The sequence below is a fragment of the Oncorhynchus keta genome, chromosome 15 (genome assembly GCF_023373465.1).
Source record: "Oncorhynchus keta strain PuntledgeMale-10-30-2019 chromosome 15, Oket_V2, whole genome shotgun sequence".
In the NCBI taxonomy this organism is placed as follows: Eukaryota; Metazoa; Chordata; class Actinopteri; order Salmoniformes; family Salmonidae; genus Oncorhynchus; species Oncorhynchus keta.
The window spans coordinates 35,931,345-35,938,717 of NC_068435.1; positions in this window are offsets into that span (position 1 = coordinate 35,931,345).

The following is a 7,373-nucleotide window of genomic DNA, read 5'->3' on the forward strand; positions in this document are numbered from 1 at the left end:
TCTTTGACAGACAGACTAGGGAGGACAATACCATGCATCTGAATCAGGAAACAGCTGGGGCACGTGGGTGAGGATGAAAAGAGAGAGGAAAATGGGTTTAACTTTGTTGATGTAGCTTGAAAACAGTTGAAACTTTTGGAGAAAACAAACAAAAAAAAATCTCAATTTACAAACAGATGGTTCCATCCATGTAATATATGGAAACATTGCAAACATTTACTCTTTCTATATAAAAGTAGGAGAAATGATTGAATAGGTGGAGGTTTACCTGCAATGGGGAACTGGTAACACCTTCAGCACATACTTGATCTTCACTAGCCTCTCCTCCAGCTGAATCCCCACAGCTTCCTAGTGGGAAAGATGTTGATACAAAAAGCAATATGCCATATTTATACTGGGTCCCGTTCAGTAGTCTGCAAAGGAAGAAACCACATGGAAAAAGTTGTAATCAAGTTAGGTCCAAAAAACAGATTATCACCAAGTCAAATTAATGTATTGTGTTATAGGTTTCATAAGGCTTGTATCTAAATCAAAGCAGATCATTTTTGTGTTCTATACATCAGTTGGGCTCTCTCTAAGCTTCAGTATAAGGCCCTAAACCTAGCACAAAAGTGCATCCTTGTAGCTGTGTGGGCTAATATAGTCAACATGTTTGCCTTGGGGTAAGAAGCCAATGGTAGAGCCAATGGCAAGTTGAGGAAAGTGTTATCATAGGGCCTAGCATGTTAAAAGTGCTAAAAAAAAAAAGTACAACGTGTTAAGTCTGTGTTAATAGATGCTTAAAATGATTAAAAGTCAAAAAAGCTATTGTGATTGTGTTGAATTGTGTTAATAGTGCTAATATTTAATTCAGTAAAGACATTTGAAGGCTGCTTAATTTACCTTGTCCCGCCTCTCAATTTACCCCATAAGTAAGTTGGCCAGGAGACCGCTTTTTTTGGACAAGCTTTTGATTATTTCCAGGGATACATAACATTCAGAAATATACAGTGAGTGTACAAAACATTAGGAGCACCTACCTAATATTGAGTTGCACCTCCTTTCGCCCTCAGGACAGCCTCAATTCATTGGGGCATGGACTACACGGTGTCGGAAGCATTCCACAGGGACAGGTTCCACAGGTTTTGTCAAGTTAGCTGGAATGCCTTTGGGTGGTGGATACACACGGGAAACTGTTGAGCGTGAAAAACCCAGCAGCGTTGCAGTTCTTGACACACTCAAACAGGTGCACCTGGTGTAACAGGGTTATATTGGTGATTCCCCTTGCCACTTTATTGTTAAGCCAATGGGTTTTTGGTTTTAGTTTTGTCTTGCCTTCACCTACTCAACATGGCATCTTATTGGCTGGTTTGCGTAGCTTGCTTACAAGGGAGGATGTTTCAGTTAGAATCCTCCCAGTGAACAAGCACCAAACCAGTGGTAAGTTGTTGGTTGCCAAGCACTGTATGTCAAAAGTTATTTTTATACTCCCAAGTGATGATTTAAATGTACAATTTATATAAATTTGTTTGTAAATGTTATTCGAACATCACACATAAGATGCAGCGTTTTTTGGAGAATATTTGTTGTGCATTTTGTTGTAAAGAATTCCCGCCAGTACTAGCTAGCAACTTACTGTGTCTGGTGGGGGAGGTTCATATATTTTGTACAGTGTGTGAGTGCAGAGTTGGATGGTGAGCCGTGCATTGCATGACGTGCAATTTTGTGCTGTTCCTATTAGAATAAATCTCCATGACTGGTGCTACACGTTGGAGTTCGTGTCGATGATTGATTGTACACAACGTAAGCAGAGTACTGTTACACTGGCACCTACCATAACCCGTTCAAAGGCATTTAAATATTTTGTTTTGCCCATTCACCCTCTAAATGGTACACAATCCATGTCTCAATTGTCTCAAGGCTTAACAATCATTATTCTCCTCCCCTTCATCTACACTGATTGAAGTTGATTTAACAGGTGACATCAACAAGGGATCATAGCTTTTACCTGGTCAGATGATGTCATGGGAAAAGCAGATGTTCATAATGTTTTGTACACTCAGTGCATGTACATATCTTTGTCAGAAAGAATACTATATTTCCCTTGATGGAGTGATGCTGAATGTAAAAAAATGCTCAATTTACCCAACTCTCCCCTATTCACAGCATATTTGTCATAGAGCTGGTATGAGAGGGCAACTGAAGTAGGCCTTGCAGAGAGAGTTGACAGGGTGACTGTATGCAGATCTGGGGTCCCCTCACTGTCAAACTCACCCGTTTGGAAACAAACACATTACACTGCTGTACTTGACCACACACACACTCACGCTCGCACACACACATACGAGACACAAACACACACGCTTACCTTAGTTTCTGTGTGTTGGATGACATCCCAGATAGCCTGTAGATTCCATCTACAACCCCATGCTTCTCAATGAATTCACTGCAGCTTCGCAGCACCTGAGGAACTGAGAGGCAGACAAGATGATAATACTATGGAACTGACAGAGATGAACAACAGTAGGCTGATATTTAACTTATTCAGATACAACATATTCTAACAGACCGAGGGAACATGGGACTAACTCCCCTGACAGCTTGTAGCCAGGTGGTCCAAAAGATCCCGTCTTTTCAACTTCTCACATTCAGCCCTTTGTCAACTATGTGTGTGTTTAATATTAGTATTTTCTGTATGAATTGGTCAATTGTAACCCGTTGCGATTTTAGCATGTACATCTTGGTGGTGCAAAAAAATTCTATTTGGGAAACACATGCCAGCAAAGCAAATACACAACACAACACTAAACAATACATGGATTACACTATAACGGTGAATCCTTACCACTGCTACACAAGACACCGGCTGTCTGGCAGCGAAACACTTAATTCAGCCTCATTTACTGCCTTTTAAAAACACATGGCTGACTTGATTAAACAAATGTGGTCTCTACTATGGCATAAGGAGACAACGAGCGGATAAGAGGCAATCTGTAATTTCGACAATGAGCGAACTAGGACAGACGTAGTCAATATAACTATTTATTCAGCACCTTTGAAATGTACAGCAACAGAATTCAGAACATGGGCCTTTCTTACAGTATTCTCCCTGTACACCAAGTCAGACCTGTAGGATAAATAAAGGCGGCATATATGCATACAATGAAAGCGCTTGCAATATTTGATTATGACATTTCTCTAAAAAAGGCTACATGCTACATGTGCGCCACCAATTCAGAACAGTAGGCTAAGTTACAAGGGGGAAAGGGAGCACATTGTTAGCGTGAGGTACATGGGCTACTAACAGCTTACTACACAACGTAAACTTAGTATACATTTTAGCTACAGTATACACAGCGCTGAGGGGTCTTTAGCCTGGTTTGCTAACTATTTCTCTCAAAGAGTGAGTGTATAAAGTCAGAACATGCCTGTCACTAAGGGTGTACCCCAAGGCTCGATCTTAGGCCCCACGCTCATCTCAATTTACATCAATAACATAGCTGAGGCAGTAGGAAGCTTTCCCTCCATTTATATGCAGATGACACAGTCATCTGGCCCCTCCCCAGATTTTGTGCTAAATGCTCTACAACAAAGCTTTCTTAGTGTCCAAAAAGCTTTCTCTGCTCTTAACCTTGTTCTGAACACCTCCAAAACAAATGTCATATGTTTTGGAAAGACCAGTTCGTAGCTGGATTCTTCACCGATCTTTTATACCTTTTCCGGAACGTAAACGTTGTTCGGAACTCAAGTTCTGTGAGGTGGAAGAAATTCCTTTGTTCTCTATGAAACTTCACTCTATCTCTATACTGTGTGGCCATGAGGAGATCCTCTCCTCAGGAATTTACGACCTCTCTCTGACCACAGCAGCCTAGCTGAAGGAGGCAAGCAGGAGGCAGGGAGAGGGGGATGGGGCTTGCTGTACCCAAAGAGGGCAGCGCCATGACAGTGCTCTCGAGTGACTAGATGTTCTTAACCATTCGGCCATCAGATTTGACACCAATGCTCCTTATAGGACACATCACTGCACTCTATATTCTTCTGTAAACTGTTAATCTCTGTAAAGCTGTTGCAAGACCCACTAGTTGATGCTTATTTATAAAACCCACTTAGGCCTAATTCCCCCCATCTGATATATCTACTGCAGCCCTCATCCTCCACGTACAACACCTGTTCTGCCAGTCACATTCTGTTAAGGGCCCCCTAAGCACACACATCCCTGGGTCGCTCCTCTTTTCAGTTTTCTGCAGCTAGCGACTGGAGCGAGCTGCAACAAAACACTCAAACTGGACCGTTTAATCTCCATCTCTTCATTCAAAGACTCAATCATAGACACTCTTACTGAGAGTTGTGGCTGCTTTGCGTAAGGTATTGGCTGTACCTTCTTGCCCTTTGTGCTGTTGTCTGTGCCAAATGTTTGTATCATGTTTTGTGCTGCTATGTTGTCGTCTTAGGTCTCTCTTTATGTAGTGTTGTGTGTTGTCCTATATATTTTTATTTTTAATCCCAGCCCCAGCCTCCTCAAGATGCCCTTTGCGTTCTGGTATGTCGTCATTGTAAATAGGAACAAATTCTTAACTAACTTGCCTTGTTAAATAAACAATGTGTTTTAAAGATGTCTCCTCTAACACCCAGGAAGCTCAGATTTTAAACTTCCATTAGAGCTCTGCAAATGTTATGGATATGGAGTTTTGCTGAGCAACTCTTAATTTACTCCTATTACGGCCAGTATGTACTTCCAAAAAGGGTCTAAAAAAATATATATACAATAAACTTTTTTAAATGTATTTTTTAAAATCTTCAGTACCTTCAATGTATTCTGCTGTTGTAGACTTCTGACCTGTGCATTGCAGTAATGAGTGATTGGAGGAGCCAAATAGCCTTTTTTTAGGCCTTTTTTGGAAGAACATACTGGCCGCAACAGGAGTAAATGAAGATAGTTTCTCAACGAAACTCCATATTTGGTGAGGAACAAACCTATAACTCTTGCGGAGCTGTCTAATCCTTCTGTAGCTCAGTTGGTAGAGCATGGCGCTTGTAACGCCAGGGTAGTGTGTTCGATTCCCGGGACCACCCATACGTAGAATGTATACACACATGACTGTAAGTCGCTTTGGATAAAAGCGTCTGCTAAATGGCATATATTATTATAGTTTGAATCAGATGTTCCTGGGCGTTAGAGACACCTACTCATAGTCAAAATCTTTAATGCGCAGATACTAGAGCACTAACAAGCTTGCTATAGTTGCACACTCCTCCAGTCAGTGGGTTGCTGTGATAATATAAATACAATGAAGGCTTTATTTAGTCCACTGATCTAGAATTGACTTGACAGAGGAATGTCAGTATATGTTTTGGTATTCTGCATAAACTGTTGTGTGCTTATTGTTGTCTCAGACTAGCTCCACAGTGGTCTGATGTTTCTCCTCTGTTTGTCCCGCCCAGCTTCCCAGTTCTGCAACAAATCAACTGTATGCAAACCCCAGGACCACCCAGAGAGGAGCCCCTCACCAATCCTGAACTACAAGGTCCTGAAGCAGAGTGAGGACCCACTTCAGGACACACCACCTCCAGGGGCCAGCAAATCAGAATAAAGGATTTCTAGGATGCTAATTTCTTACTCATTTAGTTTCTATTGTTTTTTTTGACAAAGGTCCTCAATGGAACTCTATACATTCGTAACAGACAGAAATGATGAACATTTCAGTGCACTTGGTGTGTAAAGAGGGGAGGATGGATGAAAGGCACCCAACCTACAGTAGCTGTTCTTCATATCCTTGGGGTTGCAAGGATCAGCCATGGGAGTCCTGGTAAATGAGCCAGACGTGACCCAGGCTAAACAACACCAAGCCAGTCTGGGACAGGCAAAGAGCACAATATAGCTTCAATGGAAATTCTAACCAAAAGGAAGAGAGACCTGATTCTTCAAACAACTTAATTATAAGATTTGCAAAAACGGAGCAGTTAAGTCACTCAATTGTGCAGATTTTGGAGCCCAACGAACAGTGGGGTCTCAGCTTTTATATGAAAGTACAACCTCTTGGCAGATGTGTGTAAATGGGCGGGGAACAGTGTGTAAAATATTAGTTTGTCTGTGCAGATTAAGATAGCACGAGGGATTACTCGTCTAACGGCATTTGCCACAGCTCACACCGTGCTCATTTCTGCAAGTTTCCACACAGATGAGTTCTGGCAGATAGATAAAACGTGATGTCGCATGCTGCGTTTGCACCCAAACGGCTCTGAGCTGTCGACAAGATTGTATCAGGGGGAAAAAAACACTAGCATATAACAATAGACACTTCTCTAAGTAAAAAGTATGTCTAATTATCTCACCACACACTATGCCAAAGTCTTGTTCACTACTCGGCTATTCCAATCGGACATGAGGAAGGTTGGAAATAAAGGTTTACGCTAACCAACACCCCCTGGCCCTTCCCATATGAGTTAGACCCCCGTGACTGAAATTGAGTCACACAGTATAGATGGCCTACTCTGCCCTGTTCAACCCCATATGATGTGGTCGCCGATTATGTTCATGCATCTCCCATGTAGTCAGCCTGAGTCGCATCCAATACACATAACCTGTCCTGCTCAACACCATCCTGTTCAGTTTGCCCCCCCCCCAAAAAAAAAAATTCTATGCAGAAAAGCATTCAATAATTTTTTACATTTAACCAGGTGAGTCTCATTGAATCTCTTTTTTTTAAGGGAGGCCTGACAGCCATTATAATCTACACTACTAGAAGGTCAATATGTGCATTCTAAATTACACCCTGTTCCCTAAATAGGGCCCTGGTCAAAAGTAGCGCATTGTATAGGAAATGGGGTGCGATTTGGGATGATACCCCCATTATAAATCTGTCGGCTTGTTCCCTTTCTTTTTCTTCTTTAAGTACCATGAAGAATGAAAGAGCCACACTACGGCCTGTCCTCTGTACATCAAAGATGACTGAAGTATCAGACATACCCTTTTTCGTGTGGTGCTATCATGTATTCTCAACCAGCCAAAGGTATATGATAATGATTATTGATTTAGGGCATAAAGGGACACTTTCCTAGTGGACTACAAAGCAAGCTTTGTGGAGAATCTTCATGTAAAGTGTTTATAAATCCAGAATAAGACATATATATATATATATATATTTTAAATCTTAGCTTGCTATGAGTTTGGTTTGATCCAGGCTGTTTTACATACATTTAAGGTTTTACCCACTCTTTTTCCAGTAGATGTTGTGGTTCCACTTCATATTAGGTGTAAAACCCATGTATGTGTTTAATTACATTGTAGGCAGCTAGGCAAACATTCTTACATAGGTAAACAGTTTAAGTTGTAAGTACTAATTCATTACACAAACTACTTACCAGTACGTAACTACGTTATAAGGAGACTTAGG